This window comes from Symsagittifera roscoffensis, chromosome 5 (assembly GCF_963678635.1).
Source record: "Symsagittifera roscoffensis chromosome 5, txSymRosc1.1, whole genome shotgun sequence".
Classification (NCBI taxonomy): domain Eukaryota; kingdom Metazoa; phylum Xenacoelomorpha; order Acoela; family Convolutidae; genus Symsagittifera; species Symsagittifera roscoffensis.
This window is the reverse complement of record NC_087066.1, coordinates 47,274,444-47,294,127: the sequence shown is the minus strand read 5'-3', so window position 1 is coordinate 47,294,127 and position 19,684 is coordinate 47,274,444. Positions and strand designations below refer to the sequence as shown.

Genomic DNA, 19,684 nt, shown 5'->3' with positions numbered 1-19,684 from the left:
GGCAGCTAAGTTTTTTAAGAAGAGCTAGGTAAAAGTCGCCGACTTCTGAGATTCGGCCTTAACCACCCAAAAGGCCCACCCTGGTGATTTTTTAGCACTTAAATTTTCACCTGATCAAACCTTAATTTTGCTAAAAGCGCATTGGATATCAACATAGCTATTTTTGAGGGGGGGGCGCACGACGAAAAAACGGACTATTTAAATTCAAATCGTTCATAAAAAGCTCTCAATTGTTTTTTTTTCATAAAAAGTTTTTAAGTTATATTCACTACGTGATTCAAAAATTTCGTATTGATTCACTCAAAAGGAGTCGGAAAAATGTTTCATCGGATGAAACCGCCCGTCATAAATTTTTTTTCGCACGCCTCTGCCTACAATATGTTTCCTTTGTTTCTCACTTTCTTTGAATTTGTCGTAGAATGCTTCAAAAGGGTTATCATCTGTTAGCAATTTATAATTTTTATATAGTCAACGCACCATTGGAGTAATTTTTAGGCGTTTTTTTCAGTGCAAAACCTTAAAATCAAAATTAAACCGCTCGCATCTTTATATTTTAATCCCACTGTTTCGACTTAGAAATAATCTGCACTTTTCAGCACTGATAGATGGAATAACAAAAAAAGTTCCAAGCACAAAAATTGAAGGCTATTCGACCTGAAAAGACTCCAAGGCCTTTCATTTGCTGCCCAGTTTTTGGAAAGTCAATCAAAGCTAACAAAGGCTGATTTTGAATATTTGAGCTGCGAGGATAAAGTCAGATAGATACAAATCTTATAACATCTTCAATTAAAACAACTTTAAACTAAGATTTGAGATTTATTGAAAGATTCTCTAGACAATAAATCTTAAAATTAAACAAAAGTTTTGAGGAGAAATTGGTAATATGAACAAACGGTAAAATGAAGAGTTGCAGCAAAAGTGCAAAAACAGCAGTCTAATGATAGTGTTTGTGGTATGAACATTCAGTTATTCAGGCAGACAGAATGAATTAGCACTGTCAGATTTGGTCTCTCAGGGTTCATTTGGCAGGCTAATAGATGTTTCCAACTGAGCACGTGCCACATTTTCCCGATAAGTAATGTTTCCAATCTAGAGGAAGGCAGCTTAATTGCCTGTTTAGACTGTGTTGGAAATGAACCCTACCAGCTCTGATATACTTAACAACGTGTTCTTTAGGTGTTCATGCAGATGAACATGAAAAAAAACGCTTTATCATTGTTTCCTTCGTGCAAAAGTCAAAAAATATGATTCTTAAAAACGGATGATATCGAAAACAAAGCAAAACCAAGAAAAAATCACATCATGATTTTAAATCAATTTAAAAAAGTTGTCTTTATGACACAGTATATAAAGGCTTGTCCGATAAACTTCTCACTCCAGTCCTCAAAGATTGGTATTCAGAAATGTTACAAAAATTGGGATGCGGGCTGATTAGGCCACGCCCAATATATTAAGTCTCCATACTTAACTTTGTAAACCCTCTGATTGACACTATAAACATGATGCTATGAACTATCTTTTTTTTCCAACCTAAGTCGCATGTCTTGTTGCGATGCAATTATTGTTGCCATAAAATGTGTTCCTTTTGAAAGTGTTCATTTTGATCAATCACCAACTATAATGTACAGTCAATGCTAAGGATTTTAACACAAACTATCATTGTTCCGACTTTCGTAAAGGAAGTAACGGAATTTTTGTGCTCAAAATTTTTTTGTCTTCAGACAAATTTCGGGTTTTTAACTAGCCGTTTTTGACGAGATTCTTAAAATATCATTCGAAAGCTATTGTTGTCTTGAGCTTAATTTTAAAAAAATTTCACCTGTGTTTATTTTTGGCAAAGTTATTTGGGTTTAAAGACTGCCATTTTGGCCAATTTGGGACAATTAACGCTTTATATATTTCGAGCTAATAAAGCGTAAGCGGAAATTTAATCCGGCTCAGAAATTGTTCAATTGGTTGAAGAAAGCTTATTTGCCATAAGTGATTTGTTAATAGGAGCGAAATCTATCACTTTGTACTTTATATAGCGTGTGCGGGGATGTTTTTTGCAAAAATCTTTAATTAAAAAAAGTTCATTTTATTTTTTTTTACATTTAACTTTTCGTGTTATTACTGCTCCATAGACCTTAAAGGGCAGTCGGTTTATTCAGGGCCTCACCCTGATACGAGGAGTCTTGTTGTTCCGGACTTTCGAAGAAAACGGAATGTTTATGCTCGGTGTGGTTTTTTTTAATCGGTCAATTTTCGCCGATCAAAATAAGAAATTTCAACAAAATTTTTTATACCCCATTGAAAATAACGTTTTTGTGAGTTCAAAATCAAAAAGATATTTTAACTTTCAATAACTTTTTGTAATATTCTGGAGGTTTAAAAAATTGCTAAATTGGCCATGCTCTGGACTAAATTGTGTGCGCTTTGAAGAATTCATTCATATTGCTGAGATGGTAATGCGAACTATTTATGCGTGGCAAATTATCCCGCACAACAAAATCGTTCCAAAATAAGTTGAGGCTGGCTAACAGGACCAATCGTAATAATTTCATACGACTCAACTTTTCACACTTTGTTATTGTTCAAATTTTATAGATTTTCAATATTTTTTTCCCCAAAACTTTGGTATGAATTAAGGGACATTCGGAATATTCATAGCTTTGCCCTGATATACGAGTACTCTTGTTCTATTTAAAAGTTGTTTTCTGAAAAATTGTTCCGTCATTCCCTCTTTTGAATGAAAAGGCTTTTTATTCATACTTGGGGTGTTTTTTTTTGGACTAGCTTGACTTTATAGTTATTCATTTTTAAGCCAATGAGTGTTTTTATATCTTCTGACTAGTGGCGTGCGCAGAAAACTTTCTAGAGGGGGTGGGGGCTAAAATTTTGCCGACTTTTATGTAGGTTAACTAATTTGATTTTCCGAGCTCTCCCAAAATAGCATACGGATCTTATTTTGTGAAAAATTTTCTGCGCCACAGGCAAGTTTTTCAAAAAACAGGCCAAAAAAGGCGTTTTTAGGCATATTTTGGAAAATTTTGACCAAAAAGTTGCGCTTTTTTGGCAAGCGCTCCCCCCTCAAATTAGTCATATTAGCGCCAAAGGCGCTTTTAGGAAAATTTTGAGGTTTTTCAGCAAAAAATGGATGTCATAAAGTTATAACGAAGGAAACCTTTGGAAAATTTTGCAACCAGAATTGAGGGGGGGGGGGGGGGGACAGTCGCACCCCAACCCCACCCCACCTCGACTCGCTACTGCCTCTGACAAATATTGATGTCATGAGCTGAGAACTCAAAAATGTTTCAGATTTTTTCGCAATTTATTGAAGTTTAAAATTTTGAAATTTGGCCAATTTGGGACTTTTCTGAAGTCATCAAGAAAAAGTCTGCCAATATGGTGGTTCAATGATTCTTTCAAGTCTTCTTTAAGCTATTCATAATTATAGTTAATTTTTTTTTTGGTACCTTTAGTAAAGAAGCAATTTTTTTCATCTAATTATCTGCCCGAGAATATAGCCAAAACTGTTTATTACTAAGGTGGCTATCAAATTTCTGCTATAAGCACACCTGTGCATAATTTTGCTGTCAAAATATTTTTTTAAAATTACAGTTTTCAAGATTTACTCAATGTAAAAAATGCTAAAAGTGAACACCTCGGTTACTTTGTGACCTTTTTCGAAAAATAAAGAAAAAAATAACAAACATTGTTCTCATATTAAGATATTTTTTTTTGCTAAGGTGACGCTTGTTTTATTTATTTTTATTGACTAAAAACCTCTCATAAACCTAATTTTTGCTACGATGTTTTAATTTATGTAGCGTTTAAAACATATTGGGAAAAATTGAGCATTTAAAAGCTGGATTAGTTCAACATCATCAAGCTTAGATCAAGCTCAGAGTTTAAATTTAAATTTAAGTAATACAAAAAAACAAATAAACAGCGATTAGTCAGCCCAGGGCGGATTTAGGGGGGAGTCAAAGGGTTTTTTGACCCCCTGCCGACCCAAAGGGTCCCCCCTATTGGAACTTTTTAAGAAATTCATTTGTGGGCAACCGACCATAAAATGTTTCTAAAGGCGCCTTCGGCGCCAATATATACTAACTTTGAAGGGAAGCGCGCGCGCCAAATAAGCACATTTTTTTGGTTAAATTTTTCCAAAAAGTGCCCAAAAACGGCTTTTTTGACCAATTTTTTCAAGTTTGGAAATTTGAAAAATTTGAAAATTTGGCCAAAACAGCGTCTTTTTAGTGCTTTAGCAGAGCTCGGAAAATCAATTTGGTTGACCTAAAAAAAGACGTCAATAATCTCGAAAGTTTTTTGGAAATCCACCCCCTTGAGAAAATCCTAGATCCGCCCCTGAGTCAGCCCGTTATCAAAACTTTAGGAGACTCGAGTTCTGAGAAAGTATCGGTGCTTTTGAAAAACATGCCAGAAATAGCGTTTTTAGGCACTTTTTGAAAAATTTCGACCAAAAAATTGCGTTGTTTTGGCGCGCGCTCCTCTTCAAAATTAGTATAAATTGGCGTCAAAGGCGCCTTTAGAAATATTCTAAGGTCAGTCCGCCAAAAATGGATATCTGAAAATAGTACAAAGGGGTCAGAAGGAGGTCCCACCCGCCCCCTCCCCCCCCCCCCCCTAAACCCGCTACTGAGTCAAACTATTATTTCAATTGTCGAAACTCCACTGGACTAAAAGCTATTCAAGAATTCTTTAATTTCTTCAAAAATTTTGAATCAAAAATCTGTTAATTTTGTCAAAAATTTTATTGCATTTTTCAGTTCCGACTCTCAAAGAGAGTTTTGTAGGCTACATGGAAGGTCCAGTTATCTCAAAATACCAGTATGAGTAATTGATACGACAGTTTTGATGATTTATTTTCCCATATCAAAGTTCTTGGGACCGCAGTTTTGAAGTTGTACAAATAAATAATTTCAACTGAAATTAGTTTTTGTTAAATGCTATCTGAAGATGCCAACTTGCGAAACGCAACAGAAATGCCAAATGATGAAAAAAGCAAAGAAACCTGAGAACAAGTCAGGAGTTACACTTCAAAAATTAAAGCGTCATAAAACTCTATCCCCACTGCCTGTTATCGGAAAACTGAATTTTTTTGACGGTTCGGTGGGGATGGTTGGATATCGGCGTGAAACGAGAGAGTTATTATGAAGGTTTATATTGCGATAAATGAGTGATAACTAGCCATGACAGTGAGAATTCTTTTTTAGTTACAGGGATGAAGCATTTGTCGAGTGGAATCAATGCGAAAAAATGCTAATGAGGAAACCGAAGATGAACAAATTGATTGAAAAATCCAGTACTTTTTTGTTTTAAGCCGAAATAAAAAGTAAACTGAAAAGTTGACACATTTCAATGCCCGAAATTTTAGGAAAATTTGAAATACGCACTTCTTCAATCACTGCGAGAAAAATTTGAGCGTATCTTTGAATTTTTCTTCATTGATTTATCAAATGCGCAAAATTTTAGATTTTTTAAGAAAGTTTTTGTGTTTGTACTAAATCATGCCTAACAAATAGAGGTATGTGTTAAATCAGTCTCACTGAATAATAATTATAACTCACCTTTTAAGCGTCAAATCTCGCGGGATTAAATATTCAGAAGCCAACTTTAATCAAATGCGAGAAAATGAAAATAATGCGAATTTGTGTTACTTTTTTAAATTGTGCGCTTTTTTCAGCAACTGTCTCAATTTTATTTTGAATATGTCAGTAAATTAAAGTTCAACCATGTGTGAAATAATAGCCATTTGCAAAGTAAAACTTAGTGAAGGTTGACGCCAAAATGTTTAAGCAATCAATGGAAATGGCGATTTGTGAAGCGTATTACTTTGGTAGGAATTTAGCAAAAAAAGAGGGATGTGACGGAACGGTTTTTTGCTCAAATACAATGCCATTTTGCTCAAATGCAATGATTTTCCAAATAGAACAATAGTTTAGTGTAAGTTCTCCCCGGACATAACAGATTGTTTTAGAGGACATTTATCTCAAGCTATGGCCTTTGGGGATTATTGCAACGGTTGAACCTCTAGTTAAGCATTTTTATTGGTACTTATTGCACATTTTTCAGTTTAGATAAAAATACGTTGAAAAATTGATTTTAACTAGCTATCATTTTGAACAAAATTGACCATCTGAGAAAAAAAAATTTTTTTTTTAACGGCTGACGAAGAACAATAAACTAGAAAACAAAAGGAGCTCACAGTGAAAATTTATTTATATCTCAATTTTTTTTTTTCAATTCTTCAAGGATGAAGTGGCGGCTATTTTTCAGCTGAAATGCTTCGTTGCCTGTCATTGAGATATCTGAAAAACCAGTTTTGCTCAGTTTCGTGGAGATAAATCCCTGTGATCGCATCATTTTTCCCGATTATACTGTAAGAGAAATCGACTGGTTTTTTGATCAGCGGTTCAGTGGTTTCAATATAATGCGTTTTTGGAGAAATATCAAAATGAATTTGATGAAGACGGAATGATGTCTGGCTTTTATGATAGTAGTCGTAAAAATATGCGCCGGTTGCTGGATAATCAAGAAAGAATGACGAGTCTTGCATACACCGATTGCTCGCTGTACTTACTCAAGTACTTTTTGCTTTAAAAGAAAGGCCTTTTTTGAGATAAGACATGCTTTCGAGGAAAACATTGTAAAACATGATAGAAATTTCAGAAGAATTAAATAAATATTGAAAAAATAAGTGTTACGGAGGAGGTCGGGGGGGGGGGTGGTTTTGTGATTGCTGTTTAGTCCTGGGTGCCAGTTTTTCTACTTTTTCTACGATATCTCTTTAGAACAAATGACCTGAGTCTTTTGGCGCCAATTAACTCTAACTTTGAAAATGGATGCGCAAGCTGAAGAAACGCATTTTTTTAAATCTTATTTTTACCAAAAGTGAGGGCCCATTATCTTCTGAAAAACTCCGCAAAACAAACTTTTCTACACGTTCCACAAAAACTTATACAAACTTCTGCAAAAGCAAAATCAGATTTTCTTATTAGTTTTTCGCGACGTTCTCATTAGTTTCAAAAACGTTGATCTTAAGGGTTGATATTTTTACTCGTACACATGGAAAAACGCTGTCGTTTGACTGTTTGGGGGCAATGATTACAATTTAATCTTTGTAAGTGAACATTAAGTCATTTCACAGTAAAATTTCGCGGGTGAAACTGATTTTAAAAAAATCAGTTGGCGATAGCTTTGATGTCTTGTTTAACTTGGGCTCGACTTTAAAGGGCAGGAAGACGAAAACTATGAATATCGTGCTTAGTGCAAATCGTGCTAATTGACTTTGTTTCCGTAGAGACTTGAGAACAATAAGTGCTCTATTTGGGAAATATCAGTGCCCCTCATAATTGAATTGGCTATTTATCATCTGAAAATTTCAATCTCGAATGGCGGGACAAACAAATTTTAGTTAGAAACAAGTGAAAGGAAAATATATACTCATTTGTGTCATTGGATCTTGTCAACTATTTACCCCCTTTTACAAAAAGGGGGCAAAGTCATTGCAAAGAACAAAATTTGTATACGCATAACCGTACAATCGGTTATTAGGAAAGTAAATTCGTTACAAGGCACCGTAAGGGGGACTATTTTTATAACATAGCCAATCAAAGATTGGAAAAGAGTAATGAACGCAAGGAAACATAAAAAACCCTTTGTTGGAAAATCTGAATTTTCGAGTTTCAAAGAAAAACCAGATGCCCTTTAAGCTCTTTGAATTTCTCTAACGATTTATGATTACCGCTTTTTTGATAATGTTAACCCAACTTGAGAAAACTGGATTAACACGTAAAGTTTTTAAGGAAATCTAAAAATAAAATTCCAATCTTGAAACTAGAAATCGTTCACGTTTTTTCGCGCCATTTCCAAGTTCGCATTTGGAGAGTGCTATTTACGTCAATTTCAGCAGATGAATTTCGATTGAACTCAAAAATTGCATATATACCTAAGTGGTAAAGTCCCTCATGCTGGAGGGACCGATGGCTTGAAGTTTGTTTTGGCTTTTTTTCAGCCAATCAGAACTGAGTATTCAAAAATTACGCAAAATTCTCAAAGTAAGCAGACAAATTCAGGCCAGTAGTGTTAATATTGACCGATTAGATAAAAGCAGATGAATGAAGATAATGCCGGATCGAAGGTGGATAGGAACATATTTATTTTTTCAAGGATACCGATTCACGAAAAATGGAAAAACAAAAAACTAAATTTATTATATCTGCACTGATTACATTTGCATCATTATATTTATTATATTAATATTTTCCGTTAATATTGACTTCGATTTTGTGAGAAAGGCATTTAGCCAATAGAAACGCTTAGTGATTTTGATTGGTTGAAATTTTTCCAGCATTCAGTCCCTCCAGCATGAGAACCCTCCCCTACCTAAGTGTATTCGGAGCTAGGTTTTTTAGCAGACCAGTTTTTTAGCAGACCGGTTTTTAGTAGACTCAAAACAATTAAACAGTCAGAACGTTAACTTCAAACGCGGCATTGGCAAGTAAAATACGCTCGCTCCGCTGCGCTTACATCCGGAACGAGAGGAATACTGCGCGTGAATCAGTGTTTGCTGTTAAACTAGATTGCTGTGCTTAGAACTTTGTTGACAAACCGTGATATAATGGTCTGAATTAGGGAACTTCAACCTCAGATTTCGCGTCATTTTACTTCACTCAGTCAATTAAGCATCAATTTTTGCTGCCTTCACAAAGCTGTCACTCAAAGTCTGCTAAAGGGCCTAAAATTCTTTTTTTATGCAAAAAATCGGTCTGCTAAAAAACCGGTCCGCAGTGCATTCATAAATGCATCAATATGTATGAATGCACATCTGCAGTTATTAGAACACTCCAAGACTTTTTCCTGAAAAAAAAACAAAAAAATCATCAATACTTATATTAGTCTTCACTACGTTTATTACTCTTAAAAATACTTAAGCTAAGATTTTTCTAAGGGAAACTATTAAAAAGATCCACCCGCACTGGAACTTCCTATATAAAGTTCAATTATATTAGGTTTTCATTGTCAGTTTTCATGGAATGTAATTTTTTGCTTGTCAAATCAATAAAATCCTTTTTAATTGATTATAATCAATTATAATGAATTATGAAATAGAAAATTCGTGTTGTGGGGGAGGGGATTAATTAGAGGGCTGGTAAGCTAGGAGGCGGGGGTAAACATGGGGAATGGTGTATTTGACTTAGGGAGTGTGGGAGGAGGTGTGGGGGGAGTGAAAGTAGGGGCGGATGTCAAATATTGGGGGGTTGATGTAAGCATGGTTGAAAATGTTCGATCGGGTAAACTTGAAATCCCACCTTTGATCACCTTTAATCATCGCCGAATCTTTCGCCTACCTATGAAAGCTGCTTTTTGATCGCTTTTTGATCTTGTACAAGTCATGGATATTGCAAAGATGAATCTGCGATATCGCAAATGTTCCTCATCAACTGTTATGTTGAAAGTCAGTGATGAAATTTCCTTCAAACTCCTCAAAATTGTTACATATAATCACACTAACAACAATCGAATGACACGTATAATTAAGTAAGCTTATGATTGGTGGCGCAAAGCTGGCAGTGTTTCTTACAGTTGGTCGTGGGATCCAAACCAGGGAATGAAATGAAACTAACTTTTGGTATTCACACATTTTTCCTAGTGATTTTTTGTGTCATTTTTTGCTCCACACCTTTTGCCACTCAAAATTGTAATTTTTGCAAGCGGAGATTGGCTATTTTGCAATAAAATAGGGGCGGAATGTTGGAGGACGAAATGTGTGCGGGTCGAAATCTGCCACATTCAGTTTTTTGCAACATTTTGATTACTCTTCAATCAACGATTAAAATAAGTTTGTTCCAGTGCTAATTCAGCGCTAATTTATTATGATTATTATGTGCTAAAATGGCAATGTTAAATTACGTTTCTTTCCTGGCTGTGGCTTTTTTGTTTTTTGTTTTGCTCATTTACAGCGCTGAGCTTCTGCGGGAGATCAAACCGATTGAAAACAATTCAGTTGAAAAAAAATTTTAAAAAATTTTTGCTTCTTTCTTATCTTTTTTCAGCTCTACAAAAAAGAAAATAAGGAAGTTTTTCGACAACAAAAGAAATTTTTACCCAGAACTTAATTAATGGAATTTTGAAATGTCAGATATATTTTTTCTAATGGCTTGTTGAAATTTTAAATTCTAAAATTAGGAATTAAAGCGAAGTCCCTTTTTTGTTAACAAACAAACAAATTTTTTTTTCTCACACAAATAATCATTCACAAAACAACCCAAGATTGTGACGGCCTCTATTTTTAGTTGCTATAGTGATAAGTTTGAGTCAAACAAAATCCTGGGGAACAAAAAAATTATCGAGCCAGCTGCAAGGGAAAAATACTCCTCGTATTAAGCGAAACCTTGAATCTTCCGTTTGCCCCTCAACGTCTTTAAAACAGTTTTTGAAAAACATTACTTGAAAAAAAGGTAAAATTCAAAAACAAAAAAGCTTAGGATTTTATTGAAAACCTACCCCACATGCAGTACCAAGTACATAGTGATGTTATTAGCGTCTAGTAATGTATTATACACTGAATATCCTGCCTCAATTCAATTTGGAACAAGTAATGGGTCGATTAATTCCCGCTTACGCCTTAATACTCGAAAGTTTTTGCGCGTTAATTCTCTCAAATTGGCCAAATTAGCAGTTTTCAAACACCCACAATTTTTCAAAAAAACAGCAGGTAAAAAAGTGCTTTAACTTTGAGCTCAGGACTGCACTCACTGGCTTTCAGATAGTATAAAATATTCCGTTCAAAAATGGCAAGTTAAAACATCAAAATTGGTCTGGAGAAAAATAATCAGCCCGACAGGACACATGTTTCGTCACTTTCATTGAATGTCGGAACAATATCAGAATAACGCTTTAGATACCACAAACTTATAGTGTTAGCGAGGTCAGGTCATTTGAACATAATGATCAGTTATGTATTAAATGTGCAGCAATAATCCCTTACACGCGAAGAACCAAATGCGCAAAGAGAACAATTAGCCAATCAGATTAGAAAGAGAGCAGGAGACTCTCAAAAAACTCACTATCAACGGCTTAATAAAGTGTTGATTTAAATTATTCGGAAAAAACGGACGCGTTTGTCTCAATTTGGTTGAGACTAGACAAAAAGTGAAGAGAACAAAGAATTAAGCCAGAATTAGTATACTGTAATTTTTTCATCACCAACCAAATTTTTTTTCAAAAAATGGGTCACTTTGATTTTTTTGATTTAATCAAGAATTACGCTTAAACTACTTTGTTATATGATGAGAAAATGATATCATATGAAACCTCTTGCAGAGCGAAGAGCTTAAAATTACGCCATCAAACTTACAGTGGAAAATTAACAATTTTGTGATAGGATTTAACCCTCCGAATTCTGTGTGAGGATACATATTCAGACAAAGTCAGGAATTCCAATTTTTTGCTATTTGTACGCCGCAAAATCTCAATTTATGAAACATTTCCAAAACTATAGGTTGAAGAAAGTTGATATCGAAATGTGAAATGTAAGTTTGTTGTTTTAGTTTCGGATGTAAATTATAATTTTTATGTAGTTAGAACGACAGAAAAACTAACGGGGACTGGCCTACTTGTTTTCTTATAACTGCAAATTAAAGTCTTTTTGTACATGCTGAGCAGACCACATGCAAGTCGCTACGCTCCCAATGTATACAGTTTCTGATTGTTTGAAATTTTTTTCACATTTGGTCCTTTCGGCTTGAGAACAGCTCATGTTCAGGACTGTTGTTTGAAGAGTTTAAGTTACAAGGGCAGACTCGTGATAAAAAGTTGAAAACGGATATTTACAAATCCCGTTGCTGTGACATCAATAAAAATTTTTCAATGAGCCAAGAAATATTAGCTCTCATGATTCCTAAGTTTTCAGTAAATACAAAAAAGCACCATATCAATTCAAAAACATTTATTTTGAACTGATTCATATATGCTGAAACATCGAAATACGCTATCAATGATTCGGCCTTTTTATTTTCGACAAAATTATAGCGATTCAATAATTATAACTAGCACAAAACGCAAAACGACCTACTGAAGAGTTAATAACGATCTGAGCCAGGATAATAATGTTCCATTTGCCGTTGTTTTTTTCAGCTTTTCAGACCAATTTAACTGTTATGTCTATGCTTTTTGAGGCAGTTTATGGCCATCATTTCGAATATAGATTTTTTTCAGCTGGGTTATTTTTGAAGGAACTTCAATAATGATGTTCATTGACCGTAGGCTTGGAAGCCAATCGATAGTGTGTCCCTGCATACAGTACCATTGCCAATCAGGGGATTCAATACTTGATGTAAGCGATCTCAACCCCAAATGCCACTTGAAAGACTACTATTCAATTTCAAATCCTGAAAAAACCTGATCGTTGTCTAATTCCAATTTCCAACGGTTCAACCTCTTATAATGTACAAATTGAGCGGTAGCTTTTAAACTTTTTTGCATCGGTTTTGGCATTAAATTTTGGTTGACAGCTTTTCAAGTGGATCTTGAGGAGCGATGTGATTTAGGACTTAGTGAAACTTCATCACGATTTGATATTCATTCACCTTACCTGTCAAAACCGCTGCTTAGAAGGAATAAATTGTAGATAGTTAATTATGTCCAGAAAAGAAGGAAACGGGAAAAACTACTAGTTAAGCGAAGTAAAAAATCGTCAAATATGGCAGTTTTTTTTTGTTTTTTTTTTGTTATATTTTCTTTAGTGAATAGATTACAAATTCTGAAAATGCTATCTTAAACTAAATTGCTGATACTTGAGTGAAATTGAACTTTTTGCTGATAATGTTGAAGTTTCTGGTTAATATATTCATAACAAAGCTAAAAAAACTAATCAGTATAAGATAAATTGAACCAAATACGGTAACGAAAGGAAGCTTTTCCAATTGAAATCCACAAATTTAGGAAAAATGGTAAAGCGGTGACATATGACACGAATTACTAAAATGTGCTGACGTCTGCTTCATATGAGTAAAATGTGACTTCAATTACACTATTTTTGCTACCTTTTTTTTTGCTTAGAAATTTATGTCAAATGTGACATTTTGAATGATGAAAAATAGCACGTTCAACGTCTTCGTCAAAGTGTGCTTGCAGCAAGCGTCTAACATTTGAATTTTGATTCTAATTTTAACTATTGTTAATCAAATTTTGCGGTACAAAACTTGGAAATAATGGATAAAATTTTCACTTTTAAAATGAATCCGCTTTTTGGGTTTTGTTTGAAAATGTTAATTCGACGCGTTATGATAAATCTACAAAATTGGATTGTCAAATATTCGTGGGCTGAGATAAGTAGCTTATGGAATTGGTAGGATGTAAAAGATAAGTTATCCGCCCGCACTATGCAAATCTTCTGCAGCTTTCAGTGTACTGAATAATTGAAAAGGTGCAAAAGCGTTCAGCTCTTAACTGCGTACTTGAAGCAATGCATAAAAAGTTCAATTACAGCTAAATTTGCAATCTTCCTGCTAGTTTTTTTGCACTGATTGAAATGCCATTTGCGTACAATTAGTACAAAGAGAGCATTAAAGAATGTAGGGCATCTTTTTTAAAGGTTACAGGATTTGAACAGGGTGTTCCAACATCAGCATCACTTGCGCTCAAGTTTTTTCGTACTTTTTTGGGGAGGGGATTGGAACAAAAAAAAAGCAACTGTTCATTTTCTACGGGTAGTATATTTTTTAAAACAAAAAAGCTGTACCAAGTTAACATCCTACTCTCAAATTCAGCTTAGGGGGAAGGATGTTAACTTGAATCTGAGTTGGAATTTTCAACCAATCGGAATTTAGCATTTTACGCAAAGCACTTAGCAAAATAAATTAAACTAAATTTTGGGGATAGAGAATTTTATTTTGTCTATCCGGGGTGAGTTAACTTGATCCGAATAGATTGCATAGGGGCAAAATTTTAGTTGTTATAACTGAATCATCAGTAATTGCAAGATTTGTTTGGATTCAAAAATTGAAGGCAAATGAAAATTTGTAGACTAAATTGTAATATTATACTGTGATAAACTTATTAAATAGTTTAAGAGAAGTAAAATGGATAACCCACAAACCAAAACTGCTGATATCACTGATCTACGAGAGGAATGCAATGTTCAAGATGATAGCAACTATATTACAAACTCAGGTATCAAGACCAAACATCTATTCCAAAATCATCCTCAAACGAAGTTGTGCCGCACTGAGTCCTGATTTGGCAGCAATATCTGAATCAAACTTCAATATCAATGAGGTCATGGAGCCCAAAAATGGAAAATTTCTCGAGAGGCAAATCCCAAACATCGTTGCGAAATTGGAAATAACATGAAGTATTATTTTCAAATCCTTGATAAATTAGGGCCTGAACGAAGTCAAGGAATCAGTTTTGAAGGAGACAAAACAAACAATAGAGCAAGAAGCCAGAAAATGCAACTTAAAAGCGGTATCAGAAGCCAAACTTCTAGAAGGGTACAATCGGCGAGATGTTTTACGGATTATTGGAATCCCAGAAGAACGCTGCGAAAGAGAAAAAGGACGTAAAAACTTCGACGATTACGGCCAAAGCCTTGTCAAAGTTTTGAATGTAGCCAGAGAAGCTGGAGCTGAAATTGAGAAGACAGATATCTCTATTGCCCATAGATTACCTGGCCGAAATACAAACTCACGACCGATGATAGTGAGGTTCTCTAGACAAATAGCCAAAGTAAAATTTCTCCGTAAAAAACCTAAACCAATCGCAATCCAGAAAATTCATAAATTTTTTGATGTTTTTAATCTAATGAAACAAGACTCACGAGTTTAATCAGCTTGGACACCAGAGGGCATTATCTACTTCAATTTCAAAGAAGACAACAGCATCAATTGTATAAGAGGGCTACACGAAGGAGGACAGAAGCTTCAAATCACGATAGAAGACATTGAAAGCTGTTTTGTGAAACAAGGGCAACCATATTCAAAACCCTTTAGTTCTTTCTCTAAATCAAAATATGCTAAATTTTTTCATAAATGTACGGTCACTCCATAAACATCACGATGAGTTGGAAGCACTTTTACATTGCCTTGAATCACCACCTGATCGAAACATGGTTGAGGGACTGTAATGATCACAATAGCTACCGGTTAAAAGGTTGTAATACTGTAATTAACAATTCTAGAAAAACATGGGAGGTGGTGGATTCATGATGCAATTGAAGAATAACATAAATATAATCGAGGAGTTTGCATCTGAATTGGCTGAAAGTATTTCGGTTTCAGTTAAAGTTAATAATGAAGGTTACATCTTTCACATAGTAGAAGATGTAAATTTTAAACTTGCCTATACGCTCGAAAATCATTCATTCTCTGATCACTTACCGAAATGTTTAAAAGCTATATACTACAAACACCAGCGTGATATTGTCAAAAACGTATCGTGATAATACTTTCCTAAAAGCTCAATGGCAGAGAGATGACTTTGACATTGCTTTAGTGCATGAATTACAGGTTTGCGAAACACTGGACACGACAAAATCGATTGATGATCTATTTAAAGAGTTTCAATCAAAATATCATAGTGTTTTAGATAAGTACGCACCATTGAAAAGATCCAAAACTAAAGAATGGAAAATTAAGTGCCGATGGTTGATCAATCATACAAAAATTTAGTTGCCAAGCGGAACAGGCTTGATAAAACCTGGTCTAAAAAAAGCGCGGAAGGAGCAAGATTACGCTTTGAAGTTGCTCGAAGTAAAACTCAAGTTGAAATTGGGAAATGAAAGAAAAACTAGTACTATGATGAAGTCAAAAAATGTTTTGGTGACTCAAGGCAAACTAAAACGCTTCTAAATGAAATCAAGGAATAAAAAATACCTCCAAAAAACGAATTGTTTAAAAAAAGTCAAATAGGTGCGAGTTATTTAGAGATGAATTTATTTTTGCAAATGAGTTTGATAATTATTGTTCTTCGATTGGAAATAATCTAGCCAGTAACATACCAAATCTTGGAAATGATCAAAATTTTAACACGCCGACTTTTTGCTTGTGTAGTTATTTTGTCTCGGATTTTTTTTGTATGCTGCCATCTTTCTCGGGTGTCGGTTGTTGATGGAATATAACTTCGTTGTTAAAGCAAGCGCATTGGCTGTTGTTCCTGTTTTGAAGCATCTGATCGAACAGTCTTTGAAATCAGAAAATTTTCCTTTTCATCTTGCGCAGGCGGTTTTTGTCCTTTGAATAAGAATGGATCTAAAACTGATGTCAGTACTTATAGACTAATATTACTTCTTGCAACATGGAGCAAGGTGAAAAAATTTCGTTGAAAGTTAACTCTCTAATTTTTATCAAACAATTTGGTTTCTGCAAAAACCGCAGCACTGCTGATGCCTTTTCGGAAGTAACTGAAAAGTTTCGCTTGGATCTGAGCAAATCGGTCAAAAGAACAGTATCCATTGATTTTAAAAAGCTTTCGACACCCTTGATCACTAAATTTTAGTTTCATTTCGAAAATTAGAAGTGTATGGCGTAGGTGGAAAGAGTCTGAACTGCTTTTTAAGCTACTTGAAGCATAGGAAACAACTTGTAGAAATCGGAATATCACATTCAACGTGGCGGAGAAGCTGTCAGCAAATGGTTATAAATCAAAAAGTTGTCTTTGTCCCTGAATATGGATAAAATTGTTCAAGTTAGTTAATATTCGGGTAGTGCTTCTAATCATCAATTTCAAATCATTAACATACCCTTAGAACGCGTTTCATCTTGCAAATTATTTAGATACTAAAGTATATTTAGATACCAAATTATTCCTTAATGTTCACAATGATTTCTTTCAAAATAAGCTTAGAAAACATTGTGGCATCGTCTCGAAAATGCGCAATTATGTTCTTAAAACTGTTTTACTCAAATACTAAAGCTCTTACCTTAAACCAATACTGCAAGACGGTATTCTAGTGTACGGTTGTGTTTGTTATACAAATTTTTTGTCCCTTTTGATGATACAAAAAAAATTCGGTTGATTTACTTTAAAAGAACCTTTTAAAGGTTAAGAAATTAAATTCTTGATGAAAAGATTCTAACAATTCACGAGTTCCCTGTATGTTAAGTTTTAATTTTAGTTTTTTGGCCAGTCTCAGGGCTACTTACGGAAAGATCTTTAAATATTTTTTCAAATTCGATGCATCTGCGTACAATACTAGAAAGACTACTTTAGTATTGATGAAAATACCTAATCTGAAAAGCAAAGTTCGACGAGCGTCAAGTAGTTACCGGTGAACAAATTTATAAATTATTTTGAGAAAATCATTTGTTTCTTCCAATTTTGCTGGTGTTTCTTAAGCCAATTCTCAACAGACTGCTCACCAAGTGTGCGATCTATTCAATTTGAGCGATTAGGACCTGATCAAACTTCTTCTTTTTGTTATTGATTTGTATTTCAACTAAACTAATAAGTCAAAAGAACAACTCAGGCGCCTTAAAGTGCTGCCGAAATTATAACAATTTTGATGCGGGTTTTCAAATAGCTTTTGGCGTTTGAAAGCCCCCTACTTAGAATTGTTCACTGGTTACTGACGCATGGGCTCAGTTGAGTGTCTACTGATTATCAAGCCCTCACTCAATGACTTTGATGTTACGGAGGCTCTAGGGGAGGAGACACAGTTAGTAGAATCAGTAAACACTATGTGAACACGTTCAGGTTTTGTAAAAAAAAAACCAGTAAAGTTGCCTAGGACTAGCGAGTTTTCAATTTTTTTCAGTTAAAAGAAATTTTTCTAAATTGTGAGTCCGTTTTTTTTATGATACAGTAAAACTATCATCATTCAAATCGAACCATCTATTGTTCAGTTGTTGCATATTTTGTTAAGATGGTGCCCCAAAAACCTTTTTAAAGAATTTTTTGGCATTTCAAGATCTTTTTTTTTCCGCTGTTGCATTTAGGCTTGGTTATTTGAGACTTTAAGTTTTCTTTTCTATTGTATGTAAATTGATTTCAATCAAAATCAGGGCAGCACTAGGCAACCCTTATGGGTTCGTTAGTCGACCTTTCTTTGTTATTGATGTATTTGAAAATTATTCGTCTGATTTAAAAACAAGTAACATCGAGAAATTAATTCATCTTCTTCTTCTTATTCTTCTTCGTCTACAAATACTCAAAACTAGTCATCTTTTTTTGACGGTGGTTGTAGGAACGTTTTAGGCCCTATATTCGTGTTTTTTTGCATTATTCGCAAATTTCGTATAAAATGTGGAAAACTTTTTATGGCATTTTTGCGCAATATTCTAAGCACACCAAACTTTTTCATTTCGTGTCCTCGAGCAGAATACTTTTGCTCTGTTAATACCCGTTGCAGCAATAAAACCACATCATTATACCTCCTGCATGAGATTGAATAGATTATTAATGGATCCAGAAGAAAAACTTGGGGATTGATTGGGCCCCAATATTTCCAATATTGATAACAAAACATTGCAATTTTTTTTACCCCAATGACCAGAAATACATTTTAGAGTTCAAGTAGTTTTCGAGATCAGAACATTTAAGTATAAAAATTCAGTCGTTCTGCATTAATAATTTGAATTATTAAGAAATGGGTGGTTTCTCTTGCAGTGTGAAAAAAATCTTTTTTTCGGCCAGTATCAGGGATACTTACAGACAAACCTTTAAATAAACGAATTCGATGGGCCTGCGTACAATACTAGAAGGACTACTTTAGTTTTGATGAAAATACCTAATCTTAACAGCAAAATTCCACGAGCGTCAACTAGTTACCGGTGAGCAAAGTTTATAATTTACTTTGGGAGAATTCATTTCATCCCTCCAGTTTTACTGGTTTTTCTCAAGCCAATTCTCATCAGATTGCTCGCCAAGTGCGCAATCTATTCAAATTGAGCAATGAAGAACTAATCAAATTTATTATTTTTGTTATTGATTTGTAGTTCAACTAAACTGATATATCACAGGAACAACTCAGACGCGTAAATTTTTTACCGAAATTATTACAATTTTGATGTGTGTTTTTAAATAGCTTTTGGCGTTTGAAAGCTTCCTACTTGGACTTGTTCACTGTTTACTGCCGCATGGGCTTAGTTGAGTGTCTACTGATTATCGAGCCCCATTCAATAACTTTGATGTTACGGAGACTCTAGGGGAAGAGGCACAGTTAGTAGAAGCAGTAAACACTATTTGAACATGGTCAAGTTTGTAAAAAAAAAACCGAGTAAAGTTGCCTAGGACTAGCGAGTTTTCAATTTTTCTGCAAAAGAAGTTTTATAAATTGTGACTCCAATTTTTATGATTAGGTAGAACTATCGGAGTTCAAACCGAAACATCTATTGTTCAGTAGATGCATTTTTTGTTGAGATGGTGCCACAAACTTTTTTGAAGTTTTTTTTGGCATGTCAAGATCTTCTTCTTCCGCTGTTGTATTTAGGCTTCTTTATTTGAGTCTCCAAAATGTCTTATCTATTTTATTTAAATTGATTTTAATCAAAATCAGAGCTTTGTTACTAATGTATTTAAAAATAGTTCGTCTGATTTAAAAAAAAGTAACACCGAGAAATTAATTCTTCTTCTTCTTCTTTCTTCTTTTTCTTCTTCTTCTTCTTCTAGAAATACTCAAAAAAAGTCATCTTTTTTTGACGGCGTTTGTAGGAATGTTTTAGGACCTTTATTTGTATTTTTT

General features: G+C 34.3%; 1 protein-coding gene across 2 annotated transcripts in view; it reads right to left on the bottom strand.

Annotated features, from left to right (window-relative positions):
- LOC134846537 (cAMP-dependent protein kinase catalytic subunit alpha-like) overlaps positions 1 to 12,738 on the bottom strand; it is a 40,056-nt gene extending 27,318 nt beyond the window's left edge. Inside the window, exon 1 of one of the 2 annotated variants that reach the window (XM_063863918.1) lies at positions 12,599 to 12,738. The gene's annotated coding sequence lies outside the window, so the exon portion shown is untranslated. Of the gene's footprint in view, positions 1 to 5,570; positions 5,939 to 12,598 lie in introns of those variants that run through there. The other variant, XM_063863916.1, reaches the window with a different exon arrangement.
- Between the last annotated feature and the right edge of the window lie 6,946 nt (positions 12,739 to 19,684).